Source organism: Balaenoptera musculus, chromosome 1 (assembly GCF_009873245.2).
Source record: "Balaenoptera musculus isolate JJ_BM4_2016_0621 chromosome 1, mBalMus1.pri.v3, whole genome shotgun sequence".
NCBI classification, from domain to species: Eukaryota; Metazoa; Chordata; class Mammalia; order Artiodactyla; family Balaenopteridae; genus Balaenoptera; species Balaenoptera musculus.
In genome coordinates this window covers 80,741,192-80,758,588 of record NC_045785.1, presented here as the reverse complement: position 1 = coordinate 80,758,588, position 17,397 = coordinate 80,741,192, and the positions used below count along the sequence as shown (strand labels likewise).

The window sequence follows — 17,397 nt, the reverse complement described above, 5'->3', positions numbered from 1 at the left end:
TGATAGCAGGAGACCTTAAGGCTTCCTAGGGCTTAGGAAAGCCTATACACATTCAAAATTTTTTGCTTAAAGAGAACTATTGTCCCATTCTTTTGAAGACTCAAAGGAATTAATCTTTCTTTTTTGCATGCAAACTTGATTGTATCTTGTAAAAGTCAGGTGACTCTTGCTTTTCTGAGGGCCTGCTCTGGGCCTAAGTGCCTAGGGAACTCAAATGTCCTTTGAGTACTAAGAAGGTGATCTTTGCTGACTTCTTTAGTACCTAAGTGATGACCAATTTCTTGGGATCATAAATTTGTGGAAATTCCTGACTTTACATCTTAAGCTTAACAGACAGAACCGTTAAAATTTAGAGGATGACTGCTAACTGTTAACATTGCTGTAATATTTTTCATGGATGAATTTGCTCTGTGGTCATTTAAAATTACCCCTGTTCTTGATAATCCATTTTGAAAATGTATTTTTTTTTTTCTTCTTTCATTGCTATTGGACAAAAACTAATTATAATCGTCAGGTTCATTAGTTAATGAGGACAGTCTTCGTGTTTTTCCTTTTTTTTTTTTACTCAACAGTTATTTTGAAAATGATTTTATCACTGTTTCAGTCTGTCCACTGGAGTGTTTTTCTTATGTTTTTCAACTTCTTTTGAAATTTTGAAACTTAAAAAATGTTAACTACTTTTTGAACTTTGCATGACTCAAGTTAGATAATGTTTTTAAGGGTCTTTAACTTAAAAGCAATCTTATATTGCCTTTAGGAACATGGATAGTTTGGAATATGAAAGAGTGAATCTAAGGCATTTGTGGCTTTGGAAGAAAATTACTGCACCAAGATTCATGGCAGTAATTTCTCTGGTTCCACATCTTCAGAGTAACACTTGGAATGATAGCATTGTCTTTTTGTAGCATTTCATAAAACACAAGCTTTTGCTAATTTGTTTGGTTTCTAGTAAAGCAGAAATAAATCAACAGAGCTTGGAAGTGCCTTACAAAAAAGGATTTGGGTCCATTTCCTGGGCTCTGTCCACTTCTAGACTTCTTTTATATCTTTTGAAATAGCACATTTGTTTGTTAACTGACATTGAGATTTATTTTCTCTGCAAAGTTTTAAGATTTAGCACAGATTTCTGAGCATTCTTCCTTCTCTTAGGGAGAAATTTTTATTTCTCAACCAAGATGTGTGCAGTATTTAGTGTTTGAAGCAACATTCATAAAATTTCTGTGTTGAGGCCCCTCTTATTTGGACCTTATTTTACTTGTTTTATTCTTCAGTTTTCCAGGCCAAACAGCAAGACTTAATAGGCTGACAAGTAGGGGTATGAGGGATGGAGACCATATTTAAAATTGAGATTATCCCTGAAGGTCTGAAACATGGGCTCCAGAAGCACGCCCTTAGGCTATCCTGATATCTCTTGTTTAAGATAATTATAGGAAAAAAAAGATTAGAGTCTGTTGTTAGCGCTGGTAATTCCTTTAATGCTGAAAGCTGCAAGTCTGGGAAGAGGACTCAGAGTGATATAAAAGTTCATTTTTAGGATTTAATGTTAAATTGTTGCCACAGTAATAATTTAGAATCAAGTCTGAAGTGTTAGCTCTGTCTTCACTTTAAGGAAAAGGATGGTAATCCAGAAGCATATACTTTCCCTACCTCTAGGGCACTGGGCTCTGGGAGAAAGGGGACTTCAGAATTTGGTGCTGTTTGCAGAAGAAGGAAGAATTGGGTGCTGTTTGTTATGTCCTTCCAAGCACATAATTCATTTTTCTGGTACATGCTGAAGGTCAGGTTTTTGTTTGAATTTGCAGATGGACCATTTGTAAAAACACATTTAAGTTGATTAGTCCCTGAAAAAAAATGATCTTTAGAAAATAGTCTTTACAGATCCTAGTCCTTGAGTTTTCCTGTGATCAGATTGCCCTGGGAGAAGCTCTGGAGTTTACAGGCATGATGACTAACCACCAGTGATGGGTAAGAACACCAAGTGGACCAGGTGGAGGGTCTAGCAGAACTTTGGAGTTCTTTTTTTAAATTCTTATTATACTATTTTATTAATGGAAACTTGATGAATACTTAATTTCATTTGGTGTGTGAAAAAATTCCCTTTTGGGAGTATAATTCAGTTAGCATTTTTAGTAATTTATGTGTTTTGACATATGAAATTGGTCATTGGATGGAAAAATACACTGGTGGCTCTTTGCAAATTTCATTTCATAATTAACTGCATGATGATTGCTGGAGCAGAATGTTGCTTTTTTTTTAATACTTGGAAGGTTATTTGGGGTGAAATACTTAGATTCCAGTCTCAAAACCCTGTGTTCATGTGGTACCCTAAGTACTTTTGTGTGATACTCCCTGTGTTGTTTTGAGTTATCTCTTTTCTGTTTTTTTTTTTTCTTTAAAACAAAACATACTCAAACACAAAACTCTCCTTCTAAGTGTCCATAAAGAATAAACGTCTCATTTGGTTATATTCTACTTTGTGCAGTTGGCTGGCACATGAAATTCAACTTCGAGGGAAAGCACCATTGACTCATTACATACATTTTGCATCACTGCAGTGTAAGGTCTTCCCTATGTGTGTGGGAGAAGTTTCTGATCTTCTAAATGGGCATGTTTACTATTGCTGGTCTATCTCTTTTTGTCAAAGCCTTTCTGAGCAGACATTCCTCTTAGTTTTCTTATTTTTGTGTCTTTATAGTTACTTGTTGTGTATTCATAATATACCATGTGAATCACGAAAAAATATGTAGCACCTGCCTTTTTGTTTTGAGTCCCTCATACTTATCCATTACAATGCTGTGCAGCCATTGGATGAATCATGTTTTTGACACAGGAGCCAGGGGAAGGATGACCTACTTGATACATTTTAATTTTTTTTTTTTTTTTTGGTACTTATGCCTTTTTCAGTTTGAGGCATCTTTATTTCATTATTAGAGTGGCTGCTCTCTATGATATTCAAGGTTTTAATTTCATTCAGTGTGTGGGCAAACAGGGAGGTTTCATGTAGAGGCAGTTCTACTAAATAAAAACAAACAAACAAAAAAACCAAAAAAAAAAAAAAAAAAAGAAACACTTCCAGAAAGTATCATATATAGATACGTTGTTGGGTAAGGCTTTGGTAATGTTCAAATGGGAGATAACTGAACACACAGCAGGGTCCCACTTAGCTTAACTGAGTAGGGAGGCTAGGAGAGAGAGGGGAGTGTCTAATTTATTAGGAGAAAATTCACTTTTGCATAATAATAAGCATTTAAATGTTTTCTTTGGAATTAATATATTTATTTCAAGTAGTTATACAGGTAATAGATTTGCAAAAGAAATTTTGCTAAGGTTGAGGTTCTGTAGTTGGCAACTCTTTTAACTCTGAAGATCCTGTTCTCTGAAGCCAGGAAAAAACAGCCTGTTTCCAATTATAAATCACAAAAATAGGGAAATTAAGCCAAGAAAAATGATCATTTGGGGGTTGGGTTGCTTTTTTTCAGAGGGTAAAGGAGAAAGGACCATAGATGCACGTTTTTAAAAAATCTGTAGTTATTCTGTTGGTTTTCAAATGTTTTTCAAGCATTCTATATTGGAAATTAAGAATAATTTTAGGATTAAAGACTCTCCCTCCTTCAGCTCCTTTTTGTTTCTCAGAGAGCAAACAGAAGAGCAGTTAGGCAGCTTCTGCGGAGACTGAGGGGCTTGGTCTCAGTGTTTTGGGACCCAGCTGGTAATACTGGTAAAGCCTTTTCCTGTCTGAATGGTGCCCGGTTATGGGCTTCCAGCATCATACCAGGTAGTTGATGCTATGGTTTTTTGTTATACTTTATACTATGCTTCAAACGGAGATGTAGTCCCTGTGGATTAGCATTACTCTGCTCGGGGAGAAAGACTAGCGATGCTAGTGTGAGAAGAATCAGAGGTGAGAAGCCTAACTGGGAGTTGGATGATGTGTGGGTGAAGATACTGTCCTCAGCACTTGTCGGAAGCAACTAGCCTTTCTTAAATAAAGCCTGCTGCTAGTTTCAGGATTAGTGGTCCCATGAGACCCAGGTGTTAACTAAGAAATCTCCTTTCTACCGCCAGAAGATCACCACCAACAGATCCTAGTTCCTGTTTCTCACACCTTACACCTCCAGAGTGCTGAATAAAACTTTCCTGATGGTACAGAATCTTTGATAACAACGTAGTCCGTCGGGGCCAGTGGTGTGCAGCTATTGGCTCTTTTCTTCTCACCTCGGGTTAACAACTCGGCCTGCGGCAGGCGGGCTCCCACGCCCACTGCACCGTGACCCATGATGGGCGGGCGCCAGAAAAGGTGCGAAGTGCAAAATTCCGTGCTTGTTTTCAGTCAGCATCTTCATTGTCCTCTCTTTGGTGCATTTGCTGCTTTACTCTCCCCCCCCCCCCACGTTTTATTACCTTGGTTTCCGGGAACTACTTGTCCTGGTTTTCCCCATTTCCTGCCCGATCTGTCTTCAGTTTTCCTTCTCAGTGCTGGCTCGGTGCGGGTCGGCGTTCTCCAGCTTGCATCTGCCCTTTCCCTCCTCTCCTCGGTTTTAAAGTGGCTCATGTTTCCATGCCTCAGTGGCCTCGTCTATGCCAGTAACTCCCAGTTTTATACGCTATGCCCTATTTCCAGCAGCTACCTGGCTATTCTGTAGGTTTTACTGTTAGAACTAAGTCCCAAATCCGACATACAATTTCTCTGTGGTCCCCAGTCTCAACTCCTTTATTTCCCATGTCAGTAAGTGGCACCAGTTATCAAGCTAGGAGCCTCAGGCATACTCCGTTTCCTTTCGCTGACTTCCCCCAGCTGAATCCCGCAAATCCCATGGTGTGTTACCTTTAGCAGATCTCAACTGGCATTTTTCTTTTTTTCCCCCGAGTTCCAGGAAACTTTATTTATGGACACAGAAATTAGAATTTCATATAATTTTCAACTTATCATGACGTATTATTATTCCTTTGACTTTTCTCCATCATTTTAACATGTAAACACCAATCTTAGCTCTAGCGTAGGAATTGGCAAAATAGGCCTGTAGGTCAAACCCTGCAATTGACATTTTCTTCTCCATTTCCAAATCATCATCTCACCTGGACTACTGCAGACGTACTCCAGGTGGTTTTCCAGGCTTCAGCATCTCTATCTCAAATTGTTCATCCATCATGATTGGTACCTTCTAAAATACAGATCTGTGTTTTCTTTTCTTACGTTTTAAAAGTGTCTGCTGTTCCATTATCCTTGGCATGGGATGTCTGGTTATTTACAATGTAGCTCAGCCCACTTTTTCAGCCATCATTCCTTCACTTCTTCTGCGAACCTCACTGTGTTCATACCAGACTCCTTATGGTTTCCAGAGCACGCTCTGTGCTCTCATGCCCTGTTTCTTCAGTACCGGTCTCTTCTCTAGCATCCCCTCCTTTCCCTCCTTCCTTGTGGCCCCCTGCTTACTCATCCAGGCTATCTCCATGGTCAGCTTTTCTGGTGAAGCTTCACATGGCTCTTCCTGGCAGGTGGTTGGTTGCTTCCTCCCTGTGTTTCTCTTGCAGCGTTTCTCCTGCTGCCTCGTGAGAACTTACTTTCTTCTTCTGCCAGATTGTAGACTTCTAGAGCAGGATTGAGTCTTACTATCTTTGTATCCTAGGTGTGTGGCATGGGCATGACATACATGTTATCAAATTGAATTCTTCAACTTGGTTCCATTTCTGTTAAAGCTTGGGGGAAAGATCAAGTTTACAGCTGATATAAATTGTAACTTTTTGTAGAAAAGACAAAGGAAATAATCAGCTCAGAATCATAGAGTTTAGCATTAGATTGGGGCTTAGAAATGAGAATTATTTCTGAAGAGAATTTTCAGGTCCCTCTAAAGAGGAGGATAACCAGGTACAGAGAGGTTAGGTGGTCTGCCCAAGACTGCACAGCTGGGAGTAGTGCTTCCCTCTGCCCCTCTGCAGTATTCTCCACCCAGTAGCCAGAATGGCCCTGATAAAACCTAAGTCAGATGCTGTTATTCCTCTGATTAAAACACTCTTTTGTTCCTGTCTTTCTCAGAGTAAAACCCCAAATCCTTATAATGATCCATAAAGCCCTGTACAACCAGCCGGTGACTCCCTTGCCTGTTACCTCTTTGACCTCACTCTTCTGCTTTCTGGCTTGTTTACTCTGCTCCAGCTGCTTGACCTGCTTTACCTTCCTCATACTAGACACACTCTGTCTCAGGGCCTTTGCATGTGCTGTTTTCTTTGCTTGGACTGTTTTTCTCCCAAATATCTACAGAGCTCTTTTCTTTTTTTTTTGTTTTTAATTTTATTTATTATTTTATACAGCAGGTTCTTATTAGTCATCCATTTTATACACATCAGTGTATACATGTCAATCCCAATCTCCCAATTCATCACACCACCACCACCTCCCCCGCCACTTTCCCCCTTGGTGTCCATACGTTTGTTCTCTACATCTGTGTCTCAATTTCTGTCCTGCAAACCGGTTCATCTGTACCATTTTTCTGGGTTCCACATATATGCGTTAATCTATGATATTTGTTTTTCTCTTTCTGACTTACTTCACTCTGTATGACAGTCTCTAGATCCATCCACATTTCTAGAAATGACCCAATTTCATTCCTTTTTATAGCTGAGTAATATTCCATTATATGTATGTACCACATCTTCTTTATCCATTTGTCTGTCGATGGGCATGTAGGTTGCTTCCATGACCTGGCTGTTGTAAATAGTGCTGCAATGAACATTGGGGTGCATGTGTCTTTTTGAATTATGGTTTTCTACAGAGCTCATTTCTTGTAGGTCCTTACTCAAAACAAAAAAAACAAAGACTCCCAAATACTTCCTTTCTCTCTTCTCTGCTTTGTTTGTTTTCTTAGCATTTATCTCTACCTCACATATAATTATATATCTTGTTAATAGTCGGTCTCCCCTGACTAGAATGTAAGCTCCACAAGGGCAGGGATTTTTACATGTTTTATTCCCTGTTGAATCCTCACACCTGGAAGAGTCCTGCACTGACTGAGCAGGCACTAGATAAATATTTGTTGGATGAATAAATAAATGAGAAGAAGCAAGATTTGTGGATTTCTTATAAATCCAGTTAAATGTACATTTATGGCATTAAAAAGGGAAAACCATCAGATATGTCTAGAAGGAGAATCTGATTTTTAAAAAGCCTCGTTATAGACCTGTCAGACTAGAACACTGATCTCTTTAATTGTCTGACTTGATCTTTAATTGTCTGACTTGAAGCAGCAACTGTGGGTTCTCCTCAGCCTTAAAAGTGGTTTGGGAAGACTCCCATTTTACCTCTAAAAGGCTAGGGCTTGCTGTGGTTTCTCTCTGCCTGTGGTTTGCCCTTTAACCCATCGGACTGCAAAGATGAAAAGTAAACACAGCATTAAAGAAAAGAGCTGGGGGAGAGGGTATGGGGCAGAGGAGCAGAATTTCCTTGTGGTCCTGACATCTTCCCTTGGCTCTAGGCCCATCTACAGGGCTGCTCACCGGACCTTCTAGAGTTGCTTTGGGGCTGTGCTCTAAGGAACAGTCTGGAGACTGCCAGGCCAGACTCTTAAGTTTTGCTTTGATGTTCTTATTTCTTTGAAAAGAAATGTTTAGTTTAGACAAAAAGGACATTGGAGAAAGGATTTTTTAAAAATTAAATTACTGTCTTAATTTTGCAGAGAGGTTTTAACCCTCTTCAAGACAGCAGTTGAAATTACCACTTGTGGACTTCCCTGGCGGCCCAGTGGCTAAGACCTCCGCGCTCCCACTGCAGGGGGCACGGGTTCCATCCCTGGTTGGGGAAGTTCCACATGCCTTGAGGTGTGGCCAAAAAGAAAAAAAAAAAAGAAACTACCACTTGCTTCTCTCAGTGGTGCTGGTGGGGATCTGGTCCTTTGAAACCAATGACTTAAATCCAAGGGGTGGTAAATTATACTTCTGAAGCCTCCAGTTCTTGCGGATGGGGGTTGAGTTGGGTGTAGAGCTCATTTATGTTAGTGTAACAGTGATGGTAGAGGCATTAGCCCCCCTCTCTTTTTGTGATAACATCAGTATGGTTCCTACAGAGCCCTCCTCATCAGGACAGGAAGCCCAGCCAAGGAAGTCAGAGGCTTAGTAGGATGTTATTGGCCATGTACAAAGCTGCAGCATAATTTAACCCTGGGATTCAAAACCATCAAATTGAAAGTAAATTGTCTCGAATGGAGTTGTTGTCAATGACCTAGTTAAAAATCAAAGCTACCATTTCCTGAACCCTAAGAACATATGAGGTATTAAGTGCTTTATATGTTATTAACTTACTTAATCCTCATAACAACCCCATTAGGGAAATAGAATCATTATCTCTACTTTATAGACGAGGCATGGAGGTGTTTATCGAGTTGCCCACAGTTACACCACTGGAAAGAGGCAGAGCAGAGGTTTGAACCCAGGTAGGCTGGGTCCCCCCCCTTTCCACTATACTATACTGTACTGTAGTCTGCTCCCAGAACACACCAAGCATGCTGTCAGTGCAGGGCCTTTGCACTTGTTATCCCCACTGCCTCGGATGCTTTTCCTTCAGATATGCATAGCTCTGCCTCTCATCTCTGTGCTCAAATGTCACCTCATCTGAGAGTCCTTCTAAAAAGGGTTCTGGTCACCGATCCCACTTCGGGGGAGTGTGTTCCCTCCACACCAGCAAGCAATTCTCAGACACTGGCAGCGTCTCAGCTCTGACACTATCTACTGTCCACCCAGAGATAGCATCATCTTCCACAGGCTAAGGACTCAAAGACCACTGTCCACTTCATTCACCAGTCAAAAGCCCAGGTTATTACCTGGGATTTTGACCCACTGGCTGCAGATTGGAGGTTCCCAGGACCTCCTCCTTGGACTTCAGACACCAGTCCCAGTCTCAGGTCCACATTGTTACCTGTACTTCTGACCAGGCTGGCTATAAATCAGAGATTCCCATGACCCCACCTTGGATTTGATTAGTTTGCTAAGAGCAGCTCACAGAACTCAGAGAAAGATTTTACTTATTAGATCACCACTTTATTATAAAAGGATATAAGTCAGGAACAGCTAGATGAAAGAGATGCAAAGGGCAAAGTATGTGGGAAAGGGGCGCAGAGCTTCCATGCCCTCTCCAGGTGCCCCACTCTCCCAGCACCTCCTTGTGTTCACCAACCAGAAGCTCTCTGGACCTTGTCCTTTTGGATTCTTATGGAAGCGTCTTCACATAGGCACAATTGATCAAATCATTGGCCACTGGTAATCTCCCGAGGATGGGTAGGGGTAGGGGGTGGGACTAAAATTTCCGATGATCCTCTAATCACGTGGTTAGTTCTCCTGACGGCCACCCCCCATCTTTAGGTGGGGTCTAAAACTGACCTCATTAACATAACAAAAGACACCTTTATCTCTCTTGTCACTTAGGAAATTCCAAAGGTTTTAAGAGCTTTGTGCCAGAAACAGGATGAAGACCAAATACCTATTTCTTATAAGTCACAATATCACACGTTCCCTGACCACCCTATCTAAAATAACATTTCTCCTCTCATCATTCTTTCTCTTTAACCTGCTTTATTTTTCCTTCACAGGATTTACCACCATTTGACACATTATAAATATATAATGTCTCTCATTAGAAGGTAAACTCCATGAAAACAGTGTCATGTTTAGTTCACTGCTGTGTCCCCAGCTCCCTGAACAGTGCCTGGCACATGGTAGGTGCTAATAAATAATGAATAAATGAAGTAAAATAAAACTGCTGATTGAGCCTTGCCTCCGTGGTTTCGAAACAAAATAACTTATCCTTTATGTCAGATCTAATCAGACTGCCCCTATCAGAAAGTGAATGTCTGTGCAGGGCCTGATTGGTGTCCATAGTGGAGGAGCTCCTGTTTGTAGTGGTTAAGAGCATAGGTAGAATCAGACAGACCTGGGCTCAAATCCTTGTGCCAGGATTTATTAGGTGGTGACCTTGGGGGTGGTTTAGCATCTTAAGCCTCACTTTTCTCACTATGAAGTGGAGTTAAGGACATCTGTCTCCTTGGGTTGTTGAGAGGTTGAAATGAGAAATTGTGAAAAACAGTGTAGGTGTTCAGTAGATGTTAACTGAGATGTTTTGTGAGGTCAGAAGAAGAAAGCAGGGTGTTAGCCTCTAGTCGGAAGGCGAATGTTGTAGAAACACGGGAATTACCACAGAATAATTACAAAGCAGCCTGTGGATAAGTCTTGGCTGTGCTACTTACAAGTTGTGTATCAGTGGACCAGTCATCGAGCCTTTCTAATTCTTGGTTTGCTAATCTGCAAAATTAAAGGCTTGGAGTACATGTTATCTATTTCTAACATTCTGACTTGGCTCTGAGCAGAAGATAACATGGAACAAATCATACACAAGATGTTAAGGAGACAGTGTTTACAGTGGGCTGGGATTGTTCAGAAGTGGCTTTTGGAATGAGGTGAGGGGAACGAATAGAGTTCGTGGAGTTGGAGGAGTGGAATAAAGATGGCAGTTTTGATGAAATGGGCAAATCTGACAAAATTCAGGTTTTGTGGTTGCTTGCATTGCTTGTAAGATAATTCATTAAACAATTTTTTGTTTCTGTAAGTTGTGTGTTAAAAATAGCTAATGTAGTATTAGTATTTTATTTACACTTACACTGTCAAGTTGAATGTTTTTTTGGGATAATACTTTCTAGTTTTGTTGTCATTCCTGCTAGCCATTACATGATCATGCATTTCAAATTTCCACAAGTGTGTTTGAAGTTTCATTTTATAGGAGAGATTCAAGATTAGTTGTTAGTCCTTATAACGGCAATCATAAGTAAGGTAGAGAATAAAAGGCTTTCTTGTTTAATCTCTTCATATTAGAGATGAAGCAATTAAAGCCCCAAATGAAGTGACTTGTCTGAGCTTGTAACACATGTTGATGCCAGAATTCTTGCCTCTCTTGTCCCTTTGAGGCTGCCAGAGGTGTAGGTTCTTTCTTATATACAACTCTTACTTGTTGGCGTATCATTTATTATTGAGAAATGTTCTGATAATTCACCATCTTTTCATACTGTTTCTCATTGTAATGTACAAGATAGTATTTTATACTTGCGATCCATATGGTACCTTCATTGGATGCCTACTATATGCCAAGTGAGCCAGGGAGACTGTCATCCCTCTTTCTGGAGTGAACAGATGAGTGCGAAAACCATACCCGGAAGGAAATAATTACATGGAGATTTACCAACAGGGTTGAATTGCACTACGTTCTGCTTGGAGAGAATCAGAGGAGGCCTCCTTAAAGAAGTAATGCTTATACAAAGACCTGAGGCCTTGAAGATGTTTGAAATTGACCATATTAGGGGGACCATGAAGGGTCATTGAGTTGCAAAATGTGAACATCGCTTCTGGAAGCAAGGGCTTGGCCCTTGTGTAAAACTGAATTAAGGCGAGCATGGCTGGAGACAATGCAGAAGATGAGGTGGGACTAAGTTGGCAACACCCAGCAACCACGCAGAGTGTTTTGGTCTTTATCCTGACCGCAGTGGGCAACCATCTTAATTCTTTTGTTTTAATTCTTAATGTTTCACAATGCCTGGGCTGCTGAGCCCTTTCCTTACCAAATATATCAGTTAAGTGATTGAAATGTATCTGTTGAGGGATTACCCCACCCAAGAGAAAGAATTTTATATTGGAAGTCAGTGAGAGGAATAAAAAAATGTGCTTAATTGTGATTAGTAAAATAGTCTGTTGCTGGAGTGTTTATTCTGAATTCATATATTTGCAGAATCCCTGCAAATATAAATAAAGATGTGAATCAGATATTTTAGTAAATTAGTATATATTGTACAAAATAGTCTATTGGAGGTCTAGAAGGTGTAGCTTCCCCAAAGCCTTTTTTTTTTGTTTTATTTTATTTTTATTTTTAAATTTTTTTCCCCAAAGCTTTTTTTAATGGCTTGGTGCTTCCTAGGGCCTGAGACTATTCAGCTGTGCTGACTTTGGTGGAATAATTGCAGCTTTGTGATTTAATAAGCCCTTTTGGTGATAGCTGATTCCTTTCTCTAGGCAGCTGGGTTAGTTTGGTGGCAGCCCCCTGGCTAAACCCCTGAAGCTAATTTGGGAATCATAAGGTAGAATTGAGGAGGGCCATGCAGCCACATCCCTGTAACTTAACACCAGAGCTGTTGAGGCAGCAGCTTTACTACCCTTTGGGAACAGCATTGCAATATTAGGGCTATCTTTAGGATTAATATCTTATATTAGGTTTGGAATCATTATTTTTTGGTGATGAAGGGAAGTTTTGAAATTCTAGATGACAAAGTCTAATCCTAAAATGAATACAAACTTTGATGTAAACTGTTATTTATATTATCTTGTTACTGGTAGTTTGCTTGGTTTTTTTTTGACAGACTAGATGTATTTTAATCATAATGACTGCAATGACTATTATTTTTAAAAAATGTACTGTGTGGGCCAGGTGTTGTTTTAGGTATCATGCCCATGTTCTGTCTCATATATTACAATCAAAATATCATTGCTGTTTTACAGATTAGGGGGGTTGGAGGCTAAAAGACTTGTCCAGTGTAAGACATCTGGGTGAGCCAGGTTTGGAACCCCAAGAATCGTTCTCTATTAATTCTAGCTTAAAATTATAAGCAACGAAAATCTTTGGATGCAGAAATATTAAATGTGAAAGGTAGTTCCTGGAATACTGCAAGGGTGGGTAAAAAAATCTGTCCTACTTCCCTGGTGGCGCAGTGGTTAAGAATCCACCTGCCAACGCAGGGGACACGGGTTCAAGCCCTGGTCCGGGAAGATCCCACATGCCGCGGAGCAACTAAGCCCGTGTGCCACAACTACTGAGCTGGGGCTCTAGAGCCCATGAGCCGCAACTACTGAGCCCGTGTGCTACAGCTAACGAAGCCCACACGCCTAGAACCCATGCTCCGCAACAAGAGAAGCCACCGCAATGAGAAGCCCGTGCACCACAACGAAGAGTAGCTCCCGCTCGCTGCAACTAGAGAAAGCCTGGGCGCAGCAGTGAAGACCTAACTCACCGAAAAATAAATAAAGAAATAAAGAAAGAAATAAAATCTGTCCTAGTTTGTGAACTTGAACAAAACCTGGTCTTCACAGCCTTGTGAGATGTGTACATGCCCACCCTCCACTTTTTGCTGTATTTTCCTTGGGCAGTGAGGTCTGCTGTGCTTGGGATAGACAGAGGGCTGTTAAGGACTGACTGAAGGTCAGCCCCAAGAAAACTAAGGATGCTGGGGCCAGAGATGTGTTGGTTATACTCTCTGTAACCAACAGGAGTGAGGGTGGGCCAGGTCCTAGGGGGGCAGGGGAGAGCAGAGCCCAGTTTCTCTGCACATCTTGTACCCTCTGTGCTTCCTGCCTTCCTTTACTGGGTCTTCATGTGGAATTTTTATCCACAAGTATAGGTAGTTCAAGAGTAATCCTCCTTTTTTTTCCCCTTCCACTGGCAGCTATAGAATATTGGGACTTTCTTAGGCTTCAGGATAATAATTCTCTTTGGTAGAGATAGCCTGCTAATGATTAAGTCATGATAGCTTTTATGCTGTTATGTGTACAGTTTCATTTGATTCTTGTAATGGCCCTGTGATGTAGGTAAGGTTAGTTTATTTTCTTACAGATGAAGAAACTGAGGCTCCATTCTGATCCAAACCACCTTTCTTATCTGACCTGCTGTCAGTCTTAACTGAACATCCAAGCACTGTGGGCTCTCTTCATTCTCTTCTCCACATGGTACCCAGGGAAATTGTTATTTATTTTTAATTAAAATTTTTTTTCAGTTTTATTGAGATATAATTCACACATAGCATTGCATAAAATACAACATAGTGATTTGATGTATGTATATATTGAAAAACGATCACCACAGTAAGTTTAGTTAACATCCATTACCTCACATAGTTAATTTTTTTTTACTCATGTTAACATTTTTTTTGGCTGCATCATGCGGCATGCGGGATCTTAGTTCCCCGACCAGGGGTTGAACCCGTGCCCACTGCAGTGGAAGTATGGAGTCCTAACCACTGGACCACCAGGGAATTCCCTACTTGTGTTAACTTTTAAGATTTATTCTCTTAGCGACTTTAAAATATACAATACAGTATCGTTAACTCTAGTCGTCATGTTGTACATTACATCCCCAGAACTTATTTATCTTATAACTGGAAGTTTGTACCTTTTGACTACCTTCACCTATTTCTCCCACCCCTCACCCCCACCTCTGGCAATACCAATCTGTTCTCTGTTTCTAAGAGTTCAGTTTTTTAGATTCTACGTATAATTGTGTCCTACAGTATTTGCCTTTCTCTGTCTGACTTATTTCTCTTAGCATAATGCTCATAAGGTCCATCTATGTTGTCGCAAATGGCAGGATTTCCTTCTTTTTTATGGCCGAGTAATATTCCACTGTGTACATACCACATTTACTTTATCCATTCATTCGTCAGTGGACACTTAAGTTGTTTCCATGTCTTGGCTATTGTAAACAATGCTGCAGTGAACATGGGTTTGTAGATATCTCTTTAGCACAGTGATTTAACTTCCTTTAGATATATACCCAGACGTGGAATTGCTGGATGATATGGTAGTTCTATTTTTAATTTTTTGAGGAACCTCCATACTGTTTTCCATAGTGCCTGTACCAGGGAAACTTTAAAAACCTAATCGGATCATTCCACTTTCCTGCTTAAACTCTTTCTTGAACCTATTCCTCTCTTTTCCCTTTGACTTTGCAGCCATGCTCCCTTCAGCATCAGTGACCTGTAATGGTTCCTCTACTGTAATGTCATCCTTCACCAGAGCTTTTAAATCTCTGCTTATCCTTCAGGTTGTGGATACCTTTTCTTTAGGGCCCTTATCATAGTGTATAATTACATATTTGTGTTTATCCCACCACACTTTAAGCCCATGAGGGTAAAAGAACATGTCTCTTTTCATGGCCGTTATATTCCCATTGCCTGGCATGGGGTAAGCAATAAATAAAGATTTACTGAAGGGAGAAATGAAGCTCAGGAAATTAAATATCTTGCCTAATGTAGTAAATGGTGTTACTTTTACTAGAATATAAGCACCATGAGGGCAGGATTTTTGGCTCCTTTTTTTTTTTACTGCTATATCCTTGATATCTTCAACAGTGCCTGGCTCCTAGTAGTAAATATTTATTGAATATTGATTGTACTTAGATGCAATTCCAAAGATTTCTTATCCAAATCCAGGATTTTTCTCCTCTTTGTGCCAAATCGGTCTGAAAATGGGGATTTGGAATTAGCTAGTTTCTCTTTGTGGTAAAGAAATCTGAGAGTTGCGACTCAGTAAGGTGGCTTTGCTCCCTCTGTGTACAAGTCTTAAAGGGCATCCAAATGTCATCAGACAAACAACAGTATCTGTTCTACATGTTGCACACCCCTTTTTACCAGCTGCCAAGCTAGATATTGATGTCCTCCATCCTGCCTCTTTTCTAAATCCCCTGAATAACATGTTGAATATCCATCAGAACAATTCTTCTACCAGCTTTTATTTAACCATTTGCAGACTTAACAGTATACCTTTCTCAAAAAAATTCACTTAAATGGCAGACTAGAAACAATGTAATGATCTGCTAGAAAACCTTTTCATATTGAAGGTACCAGAAAATCAGGTGTTATTTACTATTTGAGTTTAGGGAATGGCCATTTTTTTATTCCACTCATTATATCTCTGTCTTTAAGATCTTCACATATGTTGAATATTTTCCTTGTTGGGGGCTAAACAGTCTTAGTGTTAAGATATGATTATGCAAAGATTTGTGCTTCATCTTCACAGAACTTGAGTCATACAACATCACCAAGGATTGTTTATTTATTATAGCCGCCACCCACAGTCCTGAAGTCAAGTCACAGTTTGTGATCAGTAATGATTTGTGCAGAGTACATATGTCAACATGGAAGTACCAATGTCTGGTGGCAGCCATGGCAGGCTTCCCCCTCTCTTGGAAAAAACATTCTGTTTCCAGAGATTGAGTATGGAGGGAGAGAAAATGATTCCTAGTTTGTGGCAACAGACCTGGAACTGCAAGCTAGGGTGCTGGTCATGGAAAGACCTGGTTTCTAGTCTTGACTCTGCCTTATTATTTGGGGCAAGTGCTGGGCTTGGAGATTGGGCTCCTCTTCATCCATGAATCCTGTTGACTTCTTCTAACTTTAAAAGCTGTTCATGTTATCTTTAGCATGCTAATTCTTTTAATTGAGAAATTGATTGGCTGGAAGCTAATTTAAGTTCTGATTTTGAATAATCTCATGTTCATAGCCACTGTGTTAGCCATCTAAGGGGAAGTTAGCAATTTTTCCTGCTGGCTTTTAGCCTATTGCCAGACATCATTTCACCACATTTTTCCACTAAGATAGAGCAAGATTTTCTCTTTAAAAAACATCCTGGTCAACCCAGGGAATACTGTTCCCAACCAATTCCTTTTGAACATTAGTTTAACCCGTGATGGTTTCTGGGACTTGTTTGGGTGGGGGTTTTCAGCTTATCCTGGTCTTTCCCTGTGAATTCTGTTGGATAACTAGAGAATGTGGGGCAGCACACAGTTTAATGGCCTTAGAAATAGACATAGACACAGGGGAAATTAGAAGAATTAGTATCACATTCTTTTTTTAAAAAATCCGTTAAAGTCCCACTCAGAATTGTATTCTGTTCATTTGCGGATACTATAAGTTCTGGTACCCTTTGAATGGAATACATTACTTTGAAATGTGGGCGAAATGACTACTACACAGTAGACCCCAAATTGTTCTTTCAAGATTTCAGAGTACCCTATTTATATTCTAAAGGAAGCATTTAGTTCTTAAAGTCCAAAGAGATACAGTGAGCTCAGAAAACCAGAGCGGCGAGTCCCTGGTCTTTGCAGACTGAGTGTGATATAACCTCAGAGAAGGAGAAGAGTTTGTGTTTCCCTAGTTTTATTCAAGATCGGCAACTTTTCCGAAGCCTTTGATCATCCTGCATTCTTCTGGTTGGGGAACTGATCCCTAAGTCGTGTGTTAAGGCGCTGACATATGCAAGTCTTGGCCAAAACTGGAGTTCCACTGAATGGAACGACATGCTTCCTTTTTTTATTCTCCTCCGCCTTAGGATCCTGTCACCACATTGGGAAGATTAGACAAAAACTCTCTGCAGTTTATTTTCTTTTTGAACAAGTTACATTAGGGAGGGACTTTTAAGCTAAAACAAGAAAAGCTCCCTCTTTGTTTGAAGCAGCACTGTGTAAGTTTCAACTTGTCTTGGACTTCCTTGGAGATGTTTTAAGATCCGGTGTAAACTTGCTGTGGTTTGCCTTTGGGCATCAAACTGTTTAGCTTGGCTCTATTATATCAGTAATTGCTGCATTTTAATAATTACCCAATATTC

General features: G+C 40.2%; 1 protein-coding gene across 10 annotated transcripts in view; it reads left to right on the top strand.

The window, feature by feature from the left end:
• The window catches only part of TGFBR3 (transforming growth factor beta receptor 3), a 199,732-nt gene that overhangs the window by 3,646 nt on the left and 178,689 nt on the right, over nt 1-17,397 (top strand). Inside the window, exons 2-3 of one of the 10 annotated variants that reach the window (XM_036857730.1) lie at nt 4,069-4,297; nt 9,576-9,701. The exons of 7 other annotated variants lie outside the window; for them this stretch is intronic. The gene's annotated coding sequence lies outside the window, so the exon portion shown is untranslated. Of the gene's footprint in view, nt 1-4,065; nt 4,298-9,575; nt 9,702-17,397 lie in introns of all 10 variants that reach the window. 2 more of the 10 variants (XM_036857710.1, XM_036857720.1) reach the window with 2 other exon arrangements.